This window comes from Chiloscyllium punctatum, chromosome 18 (genome assembly GCF_047496795.1).
Source record: "Chiloscyllium punctatum isolate Juve2018m chromosome 18, sChiPun1.3, whole genome shotgun sequence".
Taxonomy (NCBI): Eukaryota; Metazoa; Chordata; class Chondrichthyes; order Orectolobiformes; family Hemiscylliidae; genus Chiloscyllium; species Chiloscyllium punctatum.
Genome location: NC_092756.1, coordinates 5,547,867 through 5,565,110, shown reverse-complemented (window position 1 = coordinate 5,565,110; position 17,244 = coordinate 5,547,867). Strand labels below are relative to the sequence as shown.

At 46.5% G+C, this 17,244-nt stretch overlaps 12 non-coding genes across 12 annotated transcripts; all 12 read right to left on the bottom strand.

The window, feature by feature from the left end:
* Positions 1–863: 863 nt before the first annotated feature.
* trnav-uac (transfer RNA valine (anticodon UAC)) lies at positions 864–936 on the bottom strand. Its single transcript has one exon. It is a non-coding gene; the product is annotated as a tRNA-Val (tRNA).
* A 1,125-nt stretch (positions 937–2,061) lies between these two features.
* On the bottom strand, positions 2,062–2,143 carry trnal-aag (transfer RNA leucine (anticodon AAG)). The gene has a single exon. It is a non-coding gene; the product is annotated as a tRNA-Leu (tRNA).
* Positions 2,144–3,804: 1,661 nt separating this feature from the next.
* On the bottom strand, positions 3,805–3,877 carry trnav-uac (transfer RNA valine (anticodon UAC)). Its single transcript has one exon. It is a non-coding gene; the product is annotated as a tRNA-Val (tRNA).
* A 1,125-nt stretch (positions 3,878–5,002) lies between these two features.
* On the bottom strand, positions 5,003–5,084 carry trnal-aag (transfer RNA leucine (anticodon AAG)). Its single transcript has one exon. It is a non-coding gene; the product is annotated as a tRNA-Leu (tRNA).
* Positions 5,085–6,744: 1,660 nt separating this feature from the next.
* trnav-uac (transfer RNA valine (anticodon UAC)) lies at positions 6,745–6,817 on the bottom strand. Its single transcript has one exon. It is a non-coding gene; the product is annotated as a tRNA-Val (tRNA).
* A 1,125-nt stretch (positions 6,818–7,942) lies between these two features.
* On the bottom strand, positions 7,943–8,024 carry trnal-aag (transfer RNA leucine (anticodon AAG)). Its single transcript has one exon. It is a non-coding gene; the product is annotated as a tRNA-Leu (tRNA).
* Positions 8,025–9,684: 1,660 nt separating this feature from the next.
* trnav-uac (transfer RNA valine (anticodon UAC)) lies at positions 9,685–9,757 on the bottom strand. The gene has a single exon. It is a non-coding gene; the product is annotated as a tRNA-Val (tRNA).
* A 1,125-nt stretch (positions 9,758–10,882) lies between these two features.
* Positions 10,883–10,964, bottom strand: trnal-aag (transfer RNA leucine (anticodon AAG)). Its single transcript has one exon. It is a non-coding gene; the product is annotated as a tRNA-Leu (tRNA).
* Positions 10,965–12,624: 1,660 nt separating this feature from the next.
* On the bottom strand, positions 12,625–12,697 carry trnav-uac (transfer RNA valine (anticodon UAC)). The gene has a single exon. It is a non-coding gene; the product is annotated as a tRNA-Val (tRNA).
* A 1,125-nt stretch (positions 12,698–13,822) lies between these two features.
* trnal-aag (transfer RNA leucine (anticodon AAG)) lies at positions 13,823–13,904 on the bottom strand. Its single transcript has one exon. It is a non-coding gene; the product is annotated as a tRNA-Leu (tRNA).
* Positions 13,905–15,564: 1,660 nt separating this feature from the next.
* trnav-uac (transfer RNA valine (anticodon UAC)) lies at positions 15,565–15,637 on the bottom strand. The gene has a single exon. It is a non-coding gene; the product is annotated as a tRNA-Val (tRNA).
* A 1,125-nt stretch (positions 15,638–16,762) lies between these two features.
* Positions 16,763–16,844, bottom strand: trnal-aag (transfer RNA leucine (anticodon AAG)). Its single transcript has one exon. It is a non-coding gene; the product is annotated as a tRNA-Leu (tRNA).
* Between the last annotated feature and the right edge of the window lie 400 nt (positions 16,845–17,244).

Sequence of the window (17,244 nt, the reverse complement as noted above, 5' to 3'; positions counted from 1 at the left end):
CAAAAGGTAATTACCTCACCCCACCCCCACTCCGGAAGAGGTGCTAACTGCCCTTGATTGCTTTTTGTTCACGATGTGAAGAGCTCTCACGCCTGAGTCACCGTCACGTCTCTGGTTGCTGAGTGAATCACAACGAAGGACTTTCTCCAGAGCTGCAACTGCCTCACTTCCCCACTCGCCCTCCCCGTTTACATTTTCCTGCTCGTCAGTGATTTAATGAAAACCAAATGGATGCGATGTCATTCTGTAGCCTCTCTGTCGATTCCTCCGTTTCCGTTCCAACCTGGCTTAGATCTCGGGGCGCACCTTAATACTAGCGACGCTATGAAAGCACAGGTCCAGAGGTTCCTCTGAGAGTGGAATTTCTTTCATTGCTGTTGCTGATTGAATGAGCCACTAACGTGCGAACTGCTCCAAAACATGATTCAGGACCTCTGGTGCCAATTCTCACACGTTGAATAACGACAGACACCTTCCAAATGAGGTCTTTCAGAGACGACTTTGGGATACATTTGACAGACAGACTAGTTGAGGAATCCGTGGTGCACTGTGACACCAGCACATCAGCTTCTTCCCTGTCTTTGAACCGGGCCGCCTGCGCAAGGAATGCGAATGCGGTAATGCTTTTCGTGGAAGGATCAGAAGGGGGTAACGACACTCTCAAACAGAATGGCATATGATCAGAACCAGGTTGGAGAAAAACTTTACAATGCTTTATGCACAGTAATTAAACGGAGCGGCATTGCATTGCACTACGAGCGACGATTTATTCGAGCAAACTCGAAGGCAGGTTTGCACATGGGAAAGCAAGCAAGAAAGCTCCCTTCTTGTCGATGTCAAAGGCTGCAGTTGAAGAGCAAAGCAGTTTCTGCCCAGTTTCGAACTGGGGACCTTTCGCGTGTAAGGCGAACGTGATGACCACTACACTACAGAAACAAGCCTCGGTCGTCCCCGCTGCAGCTCAGTGGCATCCAGCACTGAAAGTTGAAGCCATTCGACCTTTCACCTTTCTGTTTCCGTTAGCTCGTTGTTTAATGGGACTTGTTTAATTTTGGCTATGTGGTGAGCATGGACGAGATACACCGAAGTATCTGTTTCCACGCGGTGTACCCCAATAACGTTGTGTCGCTTACACCTGCTTTAAAGAATTACGTTTTTGCGGAGCTTACCGTCGCAGTCTGTGGCAAAATCTTTTCGTCTGTTCGACTGCTCACGGGAAAGGTAGCATTGTGAAACACTGCAGAAACGAACGACTTCCTTACTTTTGCTCCGACTGACCATACTCCGTGAAAATTTCCCAGATTCTCAGTTGAGGATTTTTGCAGCTGGAAGTTACCTCAGAAACCCTGTTAATTCGTAATGTATTGAGCGAATCGCAAAACAGAAAGCATTTAACACGGAACACAAACAAAACGGGAAAACCAAATGCATTTTCAGACACAGCGAGCATGAATGCTAAATGTGAGACAGTCAGGGGGCATGAGCCATAACGTAATCACACAACTAACAACAGGGCAATTCCAAACTACTCTTTCAAACATACTGGAGCCTGAGTGCACCACCACTTCCCAGACAATGCTGCAAAGAGACAAAAAAAGAACATAATAAGAATGGGCCATAAAAAGTGAATTTCACCAATCACAGTCTCGATTAGATTACCTTTCCCTTCCGATGACTCCAGGACTGAAATGAAGGAAGTGGGAGAAATTCAATAACATATGACATCGAAATACATTGGAACGATTTTCTCATTGGCCAGAAAACCAAATAACGACGAGTCGAGTCACCGTAGGACTCTGTTTCGCAACAACGATGAAATAGCAGTCTCCATTCGGTTCCAGTAAAAGCTCAACTTGCCTGGAACAGAAAGCAAGAGTAGAGCCGCTGGCGATTTTCCGCGCGGGAGGCGAACACGAGCATGACAGCACAGACACTTTGGAAAATTCGGCACTTACCAACACCACAATCAATTCCCCGGGATGCAAACTCATTTTGCTTCTGTTTTAAACAGAAATGCCGCAGGGGATCGAAACAGCATTTAAACTAGCTGCTCCGCAGAAATGGCAGCGGTGGGATTCGAACCCACGCCTCTGTCGAGACTGGAGCCTTAATCCAGCGCCTTAGACCGCTCGGCCACACTACCAACACGCCCACGACTCCATTTTCTTGCACTTCCAATTGTGTTCCTGCATAACAACAGATGTAAACTCACGTGAAAAGGGTTCCATGATCCCTCTCCGACTCGCACAGCTGCTGGGATGTGCCCGTCTACAATATCAATTTCTCAGCAGTTAACGATAGCCCATCAATCCAGACAAAAATCACTGGTAAACTGAGTCTATCTTCTCAGACTTCGATTCAGCTACAGATGTATCTGTGAGTGCGTGAGAATATATGATCGATTATGATTGGGTCAAATTACCATGAGCTACTTGACATTACTGCAATTTCGATTCTTGCTTTGCTCAATGATTTCACCCATTGCTCGAAACAGGACAACTTTCACGTTTACACGGAACATGAAACACACCGGACTACAGGGGAAATGCACAAAGCTGAGCAGGCCGTGTCCCAAATCATACCGTGCAGCATAGTTTCAGTCACTGTGTCTGTTTTGCAGAATAAGGTTCCCAAAGAATGTTCCACCCTAAAACCGGAGGTAGCATTACAATTCGAGAAGGACAGATTACATTGTGAGGAAGGTCTGACCTCGGGGCCGGTTCGAGATGCCACTTTCCTTGCCTTTTACCTAACCGTGCAATTTGCTGCAGATTGCACCTGGACATGAGCCTCATGGATACCAACTGAGTTGGAAACCTGTGTGGGAATCGATGAGAATAAGCGACTCAATAAAGTTTAACAAGTTCCATGGTGCTTTTTAGAAATGCAGTTTCTCTTCACCTCAATCCAAAAGGCAGTTTCCGAACATAGTAACAGAAGTCAAAAGGTAATTACCTCACCCCACCCCCACTCCGGAAGAGGTGCTAACTGCCCTTGATTGCTTTTTGTTCACGATGTGAAGAGCTCTCACGCCTGAGTCACCGTCACGTCTCTGGTTGCTGAGTGAATCACAACGAAGGACTTTCTCCAGAGCTGCAACTGCCTCACTTCCCCACTCGCCCTCCCCGTTTACATTTTCCTGCTCGTCAGTGATTTAATGAAAACCAAATGGATGCGATGTCATTCTGTAGCCTCTCTGTCGATTCCTCCGTTTCCGTTCCAACCTGGCTTAGATCTCGGGGCGCACCTTAATACTAGCGACGCTATGAAAGCACAGGTCCAGAGGTTCCTCTGAGAGTGGAATTTCTTTCATTGCTGTTGCTGATTGAATGAGCCACTAACGTGCGAACTGCTCCAAAACATGATTCAGGATCTCTGGTGCCAATTCTCACACGTTGAATAACGACAGACACCTTCCAAATGAGGTCTTTCAGAGACGACTTTGGGATACATTTGACAGACAGACTAGTTGAGGAATCCGTGGTGCACTGTGACACCAGCACATCAGCTTCTTCCCTGTCTTTGAACCGGGCCGCCTGCGCAAGGAATGCGAATGCGGTAATGCTTTTCGTGGAAGGATCAGAAGGGGGTAACGACACTCTCAAACAGAATGGCATATGATCAGAACCAGGTTGGAGAAAAACTTTACAATGCTTTATGCACAGTAATTAAACGGAGCGGCATTGCATTGCACTACGAGCGACGATTTATTCGAGCAAACTCGAAGGCAGGTTTGCACATGGGAAAGCAAGCAAGAAAGCTCCCTTCTTGTCGATGTCAAAGGCTGCAGTTGAAGAGCAAAGCAGTTTCTGCCCAGTTTCGAACTGGGGACCTTTCGCGTGTAAGGCGAACGTGATGACCACTACACTACAGAAACAAGCCTCGGTCGTCCCCGCTGCAGCTCAGTGGCATCCAGCACTGAAAGTTGAAGCCATTCGACCTTTCACCTTTCTGTTTCCGTTAGCTCGTTGTTTAATGGGACTTGTTTAATTTTGGCTATGTGGTGAGCATGGACGAGATACACCGAAGTATCTGTTTCCACGCGGTGTACCCCAATAACGTTGTGTCGCTTACACCTGCTTTAAAGAATTACGTTTTTGCGGAGCTTACCGTCGCAGTCTGTGGCAAAATCTTTTCGTCTGTTCGACTGCTCACGGGAAAGGTAGCATTGTGAAACACTGCAGAAACGAACGACTTCCTTACTTTTGCTCCGACTGACCATACTCCGTGAAAATTTCCCAGATTCTCAGTTGAGGATTTTTGCAGCTGGAAGTTACCTCAGAAACCCTGTTAATTCGTAATGTATTGAGCGAATCGCAAAACAGAAAGCATTTAACACGGAACACAAACAAAACGGGAAAACCAAATGCATTTTCAGACACAGCGAGCATGAATGCTAAATGTGAGACAGTCAGGGGGCATGAGCCATAACGTAATCACACAACTAACAACAGGGCAATTCCAAACTACTCTTTCAAACATACTGGAGCCTGAGTGCACCACCACTTCCCAGACAATGCTGCAAAGAGACAAAAAAAGAACATAATAAGAATGGGCCATAAAAAGTGAATTTCACCAATCACAGTCTCGATTAGATTACCTTTCCCTTCCGATGACTCCAGGACTGAAATGAAGGAAGTGGGAGAAATTCAATAACATATGACATCGAAATACATTGGAACGATTTTCTCATTGGCCAGAAAACCAAATAACGACGAGTCGAGTCACCGTAGGACTCTGTTTCGCAACAACGATGAAATAGCAGTCTCCATTCGGTTCCAGTAAAAGCTCAACTTGCCTGGAACAGAAAGCAAGAGTAGAGCCGCTGGCGATTTTCCGCGCGGGAGGCGAACACGAGCATGACAGCACAGACACTTTGGAAAATTCGGCACTTACCAACACCACAATCAATTCCCCGGGATGCAAACTCATTTTGCTTCTGTTTTAAACAGAAATGCCGCAGGGGATCGAAACAGCATTTAAACTAGCTGCTCCGCAGAAATGGCAGCGGTGGGATTCGAACCCACGCCTCTGTCGAGACTGGAGCCTTAATCCAGCGCCTTAGACCGCTCGGCCACACTACCAACACGCCCACGACTCCATTTTCTTGCACTTCCAATTGTGTTCCTGCATAACAACAGATGTAAACTCACGTGAAAAGGGTTCCATGATCCCTCTCCGACTCGCACAGCTGCTGGGATGTGCCCGTCTACAATATCAATTTCTCAGCAGTTAACGATAGCCCATCAATCCAGACAAAAATCACTGGTAAACTGAGTCTATCTTCTCAGACTTCGATTCAGCTACAGATGTATCTGTGAGTGCGTGAGAATATATGATCGATTATGATTGGGTCAAATTACCATGAGCTACTTGACATTACTGCAATTTCGATTCTTGCTTTGCTCAATGATTTCACCCATTGCTCGAAACAGGACAACTTTCACGTTTACACGGAACATGAAACACACCGGACTACAGGGGAAATGCACAAAGCTGAGCAGGCCGTGTCCCAAATCATACCGTGCAGCATAGTTTCAGTCACTGTGTCTGTTTTGCAGAATAAGGTTCCCAAAGAATGTTCCACCCTAAAACCGGAGGTAGCATTACAATTCGAGAAGGACAGATTACATTGTGAGGAAGGTCTGACCTCGGGGCCGGTTCGAGATGCCACTTTCCTTGCCTTTTACCTAACCGTGCAATTTGCTGCAGATTGCACCTGGACATGAGCCTCATGGATACCAACTGAGTTGGAAACCTGTGTGGGAATCGATGAGAATAAGCGACTCAATAAAGTTTAACAAGTTCCATGGTGCTTTTTAGAAATGCAGTTTCTCTTCACCTCAATCCAAAAGGCAGTTTCCGAACATAGTAACAGAAGTCAAAAGGTAATTACCTCACCCCACCCCCACTCCGGAAGAGGTGCTAACTGCCCTTGATTGCTTTTTGTTCACGATGTGAAGAGCTCTCACGCCTGAGTCACCGTCACGTCTCTGGTTGCTGAGTGAATCACAACGAAGGACTTTCTCCAGAGCTGCAACTGCCTCACTTCCCCACTCGCCCTCCCCGTTTACATTTTCCTGCTCGTCAGTGATTTAATGAAAACCAAATGGATGCGATGTCATTCTGTAGCCTCTCTGTCGATTCCTCCGTTTCCGTTCCAACCTGGCTTAGATCTCGGGGCGCACCTTAATACTAGCGACGCTATGAAAGCACAGGTCCAGAGGTTCCTCTGAGAGTGGAATTTCTTTCATTGCTGTTGCTGATTGAATGAGCCACTAACGTGCGAACTGCTCCAAAACATGATTCAGGACCTCTGGTGCCAATTCTCACACGTTGAATAACGACAGACACCTTCCAAATGAGGTCTTTCAGAGACGACTTTGGGATACATTTGACAGACAGACTAGTTGAGGAATCCGTGGTGCACTGTGACACCAGCACATCAGCTTCTTCCCTGTCTTTGAACCGGGCCGCCTGCGCAAGGAATGCGAATGCGGTAATGCTTTTCGTGGAAGGATCAGAAGGGGGTAACGACACTCTCAAACAGAATGGCATATGATCAGAACCAGGTTGGAGAAAAACTTTACAATGCTTTTGCACAGTAATTAAACGGAGCGGCATTGCATTGCACTACGAGCGACGATTTATTCGAGCAAACTCGAAGGCAGGTTTGCACATGGGAAAGCAAGCAAGAAAGCTCCGTTCTTGTCGATGTCAAAGGCTGCAGTTGAAGAGCAAAGCAGTTTCTGCCCAGTTTCGAACTGGGGACCTTTCGCGTGTAAGGCGAACGTGATGACCACTACACTACAGAAACAAGCCTCGGTCGTCCCCGCTGCAGCTCAGTGGCATCCAGCACTGAAAGTTGAAGCCATTCGACCTTTCACCTTTCTGTTTCCGTTAGCTCGTTGTTTAATGGGACTTGTTTAATTTTGGCTATGTGGTGAGCATGGACGAGATACACCGAAGTATCTGTTTCCACGCGGTGTACCCCAATAACGTTGTGTCGCTTACACCTGCTTTAAAGAATTACGTTTTTGCGGAGCTTACCGTCGCAGTCTGTGGCAAAATCTTTTCGTCTGTTCGACTGCTCACGGGAAAGGTAGCATTGTGAAACACTGCAGAAACGAACGACTTCCTTACTTTTGCTCCGACTGACCATACTCCGTGAAAATTTCCCAGATTCTCAGTTGAGGATTTTTGCAGCTGGAAGTTACCTCAGAAACCCTGTTAATTCGTAATGTATTGAGCGAATCGCAAAACAGAAAGCATTTAACACGGAACACAAACAAAACGGGAAAACCAAATGCATTTTCAGACACAGCGAGCATGAATGCTAAATGTGAGACAGTCAGGGGGCATGAGCCATAACGTAATCACACAACTAACAACAGGGCAATTCCAAACTACTCTTTCAAACATACTGGAGCCTGAGTGCACCACCACTTCCCAGACAATGCTGCAAAGAGACAAAAAAAGAACATAATAAGAATGGGCCATAAAAAGTGAATTTCACCAATCACAGTCTCGATTAGATTACCTTTCCCTTCCGATGACTCCAGGACTGAAATGAAGGAAGTGGGAGAAATTCAATAACATATGACATCGAAATACATTGGAACGATTTTCTCATTGGCCAGAAAACCAAATAACGACGAGTCGAGTCACCGTAGGACTCTGTTTCGCAACAACGATGAAATAGCAGTCTCCATTCGGTTCCAGTAAAAGCTCAACTTGCCTGGAACAGAAAGCAAGAGTAGAGCCGCTGGCGATTTTCCGCGCGGGAGGCGAACACGAGCATGACAGCACAGACACTTTGGAAAATTCGGCACTTACCAACACCACAATCAATTCCCCGGGATGCAAACTCATTTTGCTTCTGTTTTAAACAGAAATGCCGCAGGGGATCGAAACAGCATTTAAACTAGCTGCTCCGCAGAAATGGCAGCGGTGGGATTCGAACCCACGCCTCTGTCGAGACTGGAGCCTTAATCCAGCGCCTTAGACCGCTCGGCCACACTACCAACACGCCCACGACTCCATTTTCTTGCACTTCCAATTGTGTTCCTGCATAACAACAGATGTAAACTCACGTGAAAAGGGTTCCATGATCCCTCTCCGACTCGCACAGCTGCTGGGATGTGCCCGTCTACAATATCAATTTCTCAGCAGTTAACGATAGCCCATCAATCCAGACAAAAATCACTGGTAAACTGAGTCTATCTTCTCAGACTTCGATTCAGCTACAGATGTATCTGTGAGTGCGTGAGAATATATGATCGATTATGATTGGGTCAAATTACCATGAGCTACTTGACATTACTGCAATTTCGATTCTTGCTTTGCTCAATGATTTCACCCATTGCTCGAAACAGGACAACTTTCACGTTTACACGGAACATGAAACACACCGGACTACAGGGGAAATGCACAAAGCTGAGCAGGCCGTGTCCCAAATCATACCGTGCAGCATAGTTTCAGTCACTGTGTCTGTTTTGCAGAATAAGGTTCCCAAAGAATGTTCCACCCTAAAACCGGAGGTAGCATTACAATTCGAGAAGGACAGATTACATTGTGAGGAAGGTCTGACCTCGGGGCCGGTTCGAGATGCCACTTTCCTTGCCTTTTACCTAACCGTGCAATTTGCTGCAGATTGCACCTGGACATGAGCCTCATGGATACCAACTGAGTTGGAAACCTGTGTGGGAATCGATGAGAATAAGCGACTCAATAAAGTTTAACAAGTTCCATGGTGCTTTTTAGAAATGCAGTTTCTCTTCACCTCAATCCAAAAGGCAGTTTCCGAACATAGTAACAGAAGTCAAAAGGTAATTACCTCACCCCACCCCCACTCCGGAAGAGGTGCTAACTGCCCTTGATTGCTTTTTGTTCACGATGTGAAGAGCTCTCACGCCTGAGTCACCGTCACGTCTCTGGTTGCTGAGTGAATCACAACGAAGGACTTTCTCCAGAGCTGCAACTGCCTCACTTCCCCACTCGCCCTCCCCGTTTACATTTTCCTGCTCGTCAGTGATTTAATGAAAACCAAATGGATGCGATGTCATTCTGTAGCCTCTCTGTCGATTCCTCCGTTTCCGTTCCAACCTGGCTTAGATCTCGGGGCGCACCTTAATACTAGCGACGCTATGAAAGCACAGGTCCAGAGGTTCCTCTGAGAGTGGAATTTCTTTCATTGCTGTTGCTGATTGAATGAGCCACTAACGTGCGAACTGCTCCAAAACATGATTCAGGACCTCTGGTGCCAATTCTCACACGTTGAATAACGACAGACACCTTCCAAATGAGGTCTTTCAGAGACGACTTTGGGATACATTTGACAGACAGACTAGTTGAGGAATCCGTGGTGCACTGTGACACCAGCACATCAGCTTCTTCCCTGTCTTTGAACCGGGCCGCCTGCGCAAGGAATGCGAATGCGGTAATGCTTTTCGTGGAAGGATCAGAAGGGGGTAACGACACTCTCAAACAGAATGGCATATGATCAGAACCAGGTTGGAGAAAAACTTTACAATGCTTTTGCACAGTAATTAAACGGAGCGGCATTGCATTGCACTACGAGCGACGATTTATTCGAGCAAACTCGAAGGCAGGTTTGCACATGGGAAAGCAAGCAAGAAAGCTCCGTTCTTGTCGATGTCAAAGGCTGCAGTTGAAGAGCAAAGCAGTTTCTGCCCAGTTTCGAACTGGGGACCTTTCGCGTGTAAGGCGAACGTGATGACCACTACACTACAGAAACAAGCCTCGGTCGTCCCCGCTGCAGCTCAGTGGCATCCAGCACTGAAAGTTGAAGCCATTCGACCTTTCACCTTTCTGTTTCCGTTAGCTCGTTGTTTAATGGGACTTGTTTAATTTTGGCTATGTGGTGAGCATGGACGAGATACACCGAAGTATCTGTTTCCACGCGGTGTACCCCAATAACGTTGTGTCGCTTACACCTGCTTTAAAGAATTACGTTTTTGCGGAGCTTACCGTCGCAGTCTGTGGCAAAATCTTTTCGTCTGTTCGACTGCTCACGGGAAAGGTAGCATTGTGAAACACTGCAGAAACGAACGACTTCCTTACTTTTGCTCCGACTGACCATACTCCGTGAAAATTTCCCAGATTCTCAGTTGAGGATTTTTGCAGCTGGAAGTTACCTCAGAAACCCTGTTAATTCGTAATGTATTGAGCGAATCGCAAAACAGAAAGCATTTAACACGGAACACAAACAAAACGGGAAAACCAAATGCATTTTCAGACACAGCGAGCATGAATGCTAAATGTGAGACAGTCAGGGGGCATGAGCCATAACGTAATCACACAACTAACAACAGGGCAATTCCAAACTACTCTTTCAAACATACTGGAGCCTGAGTGCACCACCACTTCCCAGACAATGCTGCAAAGAGACAAAAAAAGAACATAATAAGAATGGGCCATAAAAAGTGAATTTCACCAATCACAGTCTCGATTAGATTACCTTTCCCTTCCGATGACTCCAGGACTGAAATGAAGGAAGTGGGAGAAATTCAATAACATATGACATCGAAATACATTGGAACGATTTTTTCATTGGCCAGAAAACCAAATAACGACGAGTCGAGTCACCGCAGGACTCTGTTTCGCAACAACGATGAAATAGCAGTCTCCATTCGGTTCCAGTAAAAGCTCAACTTGCCTGGAACAGAAAGCAAGAGTAGAGCCGCTGGCGATTTTCCGCGCGGGAGGCGAACACGAGCATGACAGCACAGACACTTTGGAAAATTCGGCACTTACCAACACCACAATCAATTCCCCGGGATGCAAACTCATTTTGCTTCTGTTTTAAACAGAAATGCCGCAGGGGATCGAAACAGCATTTAAACTAGCTGCTCCGCAGAAATGGCAGCGGTGGGATTCGAACCCACGCCTCTGTCGAGGCTGGAGCCTTAATCCAGCGCCTTAGACCGCTCGGCCACACTACCAACACGCCCACGACTCCATTTTCTTGCACTTCCAATTGTGTTCCTGCATAACAACAGATGTAAACTCACGTGAAAAGGGTTCCATGATCCCTCTCCGACTCGCACAGCTGCTGGGATGTGCCCGTCTACAATATCAATTTCTCAGCAGTTAACGATAGCCCATCAATCCAGACAAAAATCACTGGTAAACTGAGTCTATCTTCTCAGACTTCGATTCAGCTACAGATGTATCTGTGAGTGCGTGAGAATATATGATCGATTATGATTGGGTCAAATTACCATGAGCTACTTGACATTACTGCAATTTCGATTCTTGCTTTGCTCAATGTTTTCACCCATTGCTCGAAACAGGACAACTTTCACGTTTACACGGAACATGAAACACACCGGACTACAGGGGAAATGCACAAAGCTGAGCAGGCCGTGTCCCAAATCATACCGTGCAGCATAGTTTCAGTCACTGTGTCTGTTTTGCAGAATAAGGTTCCCAAAGAATGTTCCACCCTAAAACCGGAGGTAGCATTACAATTCGAGAAGGACAGATTACATTGTGAGGAAGGTCTGACCTCGGGGCCGGTTCGAGATGCCACTTTCCTTGCCTTTTACCTAACCGTGCAATTTGCTGCAGATTGCACCTGGACATGAGCCTCATGGATACCAACTGAGTTGGAAACCTGTGTGGGAATCGATGAGAATAAGCGACTCAATAAAGTTTAACAAGTTCCATGGTGCTTTTTAGAAATGCAGTTTCTCTTCACCTCAATCCAAAAGGCAGTTTCCGAACATAGTAACAGAAGTCAAAAGGTAATTACCTCACCCCACCCCCACTCCGGAAGAGGTGCTAACTGCCCTTGATTGCTTTTTGTTCACGATGTGAAGAGCTCTCACGCCTGAGTCACCGTCACGTCTCTGGTTGCTGAGTGAATCACAACGAAGGACTTTCTCCAGAGCTGCAACTGCCTCACTTCCCCACTCGCCCTCCCCGTTTACATTTTCCTGCTCGTCAGTGATTTAATGAAAACCAAATGGATGCGATGTCATTCTGTAGCCTCTCTGTCGATTCCTCCGTTTCCGTTCCAACCTGGCTTAGATCTCGGGGCGCACCTTAATACTAGCGACGCTATGAAAGCACAGGTCCAGAGGTTCCTCTGAGAGTGGAATTTCTTTCATTGCTGTTGCTGATTGAATGAGCCACTAACGTGCGAACTGCTCCAAAACATGATTCAGGACCTCTGGTGCCAATTCTCACACGTTGAATAACGACAGACACCTTCCAAATGAGGTCTTTCAGAGACGACTTTGGGATACATTTGACAGACAGACTAGTTGAGGAATCCGTGGTGCACTGTGACACCAGCACATCAGCTTCTTCCCTGTCTTTGAACCGGGCCGCCTGCGCAAGGAATGCGAATGCGGTAATGCTTTTCGTGGAAGGATCAGAAGGGGGTAACTACACTCTCAAACAGAATGGCATATGATCAGAACCAGGTTGGAGAAAAACTTTACAATGCTTTTGCACAGTAATTAAACGGAGCGGCATTGCATTGCACTACGAGCGACGATTTATTCGAGCAAACTCGAAGGCAGGTTTGCACATGGGAAAGCAAGCAAGAAAGCTCCGTTCTTGTCGATGTCAAAGGCTGCAGTTGAAGAGCAAAGCAGTTTCTGCCCAGTTTCGAACTGGGGACCTTTCGCGTGTAAGGCGAACGTGATGACCACTACACTACAGAAACAAGCCTCGGTCGTCCCCGCTGCAGCTCAGTGGCATCCAGCACTGAAAGTTGAAGCCATTCGACCTTTCACCTTTCTGTTTCCGTTAGCTCGTTGTTTAATGGGACTTGTTTAATTTTGGCTATGTGGTGAGCATGGACGAGATACACCGAAGTATCTGTTTCCACGCGGTGTACCCCAATAACGTTGTGTCGCTTACACCTGCTTTAAAGAATTACGTTTTTGCGGAGCTTACCGTCGCAGTCTGTGGCAAAATCTTTTCGTCTGTTCGACTGCTCACGGGAAAGGTAGCATTGTGAAACACTGCAGAAACGAACGACTTCCTTACTTTTGCTCCGACTGACCATACTCCGTGAAAATTTCCCAGATTCTCAGTTGAGGATTTTTGCAGCTGGAAGTTACCTCAGAAACCCTGTTAATTCGTAATGTATTGAGCGAATCGCAAAACAGAAAGCATTTAACACGGAACACAAACAAAACGGGAAAACCAAATGCATTTTCAGACACAGCGAGCATGAATGCTAAATGTGAGACAGTCAGGGGGCATGAGCCATAACGTAATCACACAACTAACAACAGGGCAATTCCAAACTACTCTTTCAAACATACTGGAGCCTGAGTGCACCACCACTTCCCAGACAATGCTGCAAAGAGACAAAAAAAGAACATAATAAGAATGGGCCATAAAAAGTGAATTTCACCAATCACAGTCTCGATTAGATTACCTTTCCCTTCCGATGACTCCAGGACTGAAATGAAGGAAGTGGGAGAAATTCAATAACATATGACATCGAAATACATTGGAACGATTTTCTCATTGGCCAGAAAACCAAATAACGACGAGTCGAGTCACCGCAGGACTCTGTTTCGCAACAACGATGAAATAGCAGTCTCCATTCGGTTCCAGTAAAAGCTCAACTTGCCTGGAACAGAAAGCAAGAGTAGAGCCGCTGGCGATTTTCCGCGCGGGAGGCGAACACGAGCATGACAGCACAGACACTTTGGAAAATTCGGCACTTACCAACACCACAATCAATTCCCCGGGATGCAAACTCATTTTGCTTCTGTTTTAAACAGAAATGCCGCAGGGGATCGAAACAGCATTTAAACTAGCTGCTCCGCAGAAATGGCAGCGGTGGGATTCGAACCCACGCCTCTGTCGAGACTGGAGCCTTAATCCAGCGCCTTAGACCGCTCGGCCACACTACCAACACGCCCACGACTCCATTTTCTTGCACTTCCAATTGTGTTCCTGCATAACAACAGATGTAAACTCACGTGAAAAGGGTTCCATGATCCCTCTCCGACTCGCACAGCTGCTGGGATGTGCCCGTCTACAATATCAATTTCTCAGCAGTTAACGATAGCCCATCAATCCAGACAAAAATCACTGGTAAACTGAGTCTATCTTCTCAGACTTCGATTCAGCTACAGATGTATCTGTGAGTGCGTGAGAATATATGATCGATTATGATTGGGTCAAATTACCATGAGCTACTTGACATTACTGCAATTTCGATTCTTGCTTTGCTCAATGATTTCACCCATTGCTCGAAACAGGACAACTTTCACGTTTACACGGAACATGAAACACACCGGACTACAGGGGAAATGCACAAAGCTGAGCAGGCCGTGTCCCAAATCATACCGTGCAGCATAGTTTCAGTCACTGTGTCTGTTTTGCAGAATAAGGTTCCCAAAGAATGTTCCACCCTAAAACCGGAGGTAGCATTACAATTCGAGAAGGACAGATTACATTGTGAGGAAGGTCTGACCTCGGGGCCGGTTCGAGATGCCACTTTCCTTGCCTTTTACCTAACCGTGCAATTTGCTGCAGATTGCACCTGGACATGAGCCTCATGGATACCAACTGAGTTGGAAACCTGTGTGGGAATCGATGAGAATAAGCGACTCAATAAAGTTTAACAAGTTCCATGGTGCTTTTTAGAAATGCAGTTTCTCTTCACCTCAATCCAAAAGGCAGTTTCCGAACATAGTAACAGAAGTCAAAAGGTAATTACCTCACCCCACCCCCACTCCGGAAGAGGTGCTAACTGCCCTTGATTGCTTTTTGTTCACGATGTGAAGAGCTCTCACGCCTGAGTCACCGTCACGTCTCTGGTTGCTGAGTGAATCACAACGAAGGACTTTCTCCAGAGCTGCAACTGCCTCACTTCCCCACTCGCCCTCCCCGTTTACATTTTCCTGCTCGTCAGTGATTTAATGAAAACCAAATGGATGCGATGTCATTCTGTAGCCTCTCTGTCGATTCCTCCGTTTCCGTTCCAACCTGGCTTAGATCTCGGGGCGCACCTTAATACTAGCGACGCTATGAAAGCACAGGTCCAGAGGTTCCTCTGAGAGTGGAATTTCTTTCATTGCTGTTGCTGATTGAATGAGCCACTAACGTGCGAACTGCTCCAAAACATGATTCAGGACCTCTGGTGCCAATTCTCACACGTTGAATAACGACAGACACCTTCCAAATGAGGTCTTTCAGAGACGACTTTGGGATACATTTGACAGACAGACTAGTTGAGGAATCCGTGGTGCACTGTGACACCAGCACATCAGCTTCTTCCCTGTCTTTGAACCGGGCCGCCTGCGCAAGGAATGCGAATGCGGTAATGCTTTTCGTGGAAGGATCAGAAGGGGGTAACGACACTCTCAAACAGAATGGCATATGATCAGAACCAGGTTGGAGAAAAACTTTACAATGCTTTTGCACAGTAATTAAACGGAGCGGCATTGCATTGCACTACGAGCGACGATTTATTCGAGCAAACTCGAAGGCAGGTTTGCACATGGGAAAGCAAGCAAGAAAGCTCCGTTCTTGTCGATGTCAAAGGCTGCAGTTGAAGAGCAAAGCAGTTTCTGCCCAGTTTCGAACTGGGGACCTTTCGCGTGTAAGGCGAACGTGATGACCACTACACTACAGAAACAAGCCTCGGTCGTCCCCGCTGCAGCTCAGTGGCATCCAGCACTGAAAGTTGAAGCCATTCGACCTTTCACCTTTCTGTTTCCGTTAGCTCGTTGTTTAATGGGACTTGTTTAATTTTGGCTATGTGGTGAGCATGGACGAGATACACCGAAGTATCTGTTTCCACGCGGTGTACCCCAATAACGTTGTGTCGCTTACACCTGCTTTAAAGAATTACGTTTTTGCGGAGCTTACCGTCGCAGTCTGTGGCAAAATCTTTTCGTCTGTTCGACTGCTCACGGGAAAGGTAGCATTGTGAAACACTGCAGAAACGAACGACTTCCTTACTTTTGCTCCGACTGACCATACTCCGTGAAAATTTCCCAGATTCTCAGTTGAGGATTTTTGCAGCTGGAAGTTACCTCAGAAACCCTGTTAATTCGTAATGTATTGAGCGAATCGCAAAACAGAAAGCATTTAACACGGAACACAAACAAAACGGGAAAACCAAATGCATTTTCAGACACAGCGAGCATGAATGCTAAATGTGAGACAGTCAGGGGGCATGAGCCATAACGTAATCACACAACTAACAACAGGGCAATTCCAAACTACTCTTTCAAACATACTGGAGCCTGAGTGCACCACCACTTCCCAGACAATGCTGCAAAGAGACAAAAAAAGAACATAATAAGAATGGGCCATAAAAAGTGAATTTCACCAATCACAGTCTCGATTAGATTACCTTTCCCTTCCGATGACTCCAGGACTGAAATGAAGGAAGTGGGAGAAATTCAATAACATATGACATCGAAATACATTGGAACGATTTTCTCATTGGCCAGAAAACCAAATAACGACGAGTCGAGTCACCGCAGGACTCTGTTTCGCAACAACGATGAAATAGCAGTCTCCATTCGGTTCCAGTAAAAGCTCAACTTGCCTGGAACAGAAAGCAAGAGTAGAGCCGCTGGCGATTTTCCGCGCGGGAGGCGAACACGAGCATGACAGCACAGACACTTTGGAAAATTCGGCACTTACCAACACCACAATCAATTCCCCGGGATGCAAACTCATTTTGCTTCTGTTTTAAACAGAAATGCCGCAGGGGATCGAAACAGCATTTAAACTAGCTGCTCCGCAGAAATGGCAGCGGTGGGATTCGAACCCACGCCTCTGTCGAGGCTGGAGCCTTAATCCAGCGCCTTAGACCGCTCGGCCACACTACCAACACGCCCACGACTCCATTTTCTTGCACTTCCAATTGTGTTCCTGCATAACAACAGATGTAAACTCACGTGAAAAGGGTTCCATGATCCCTCTCCGACTCGCACAGCTGCTGGGATGTGCCCGTCTACAATATCAATTTCTCAGCAGTTAACGATAGCCCATCAATCCAGACAAAAATCACTGGTAAACTGAGTCTATCTTCTCAGACTTCGATTCAGCTACAGATGTATCTGTGAGTGCGTGAGAATATATGATCGATTATGATTGGGTCAAATTACCATGAGCTACTTGACATTACTGCAATTTCGATTCTTGCTTTGCTCAATGATTTCACCCATTGCTCGAAACAGGACAACTTTCACGTTTACACGGAACATGAAACACACCGGACTACAGGGG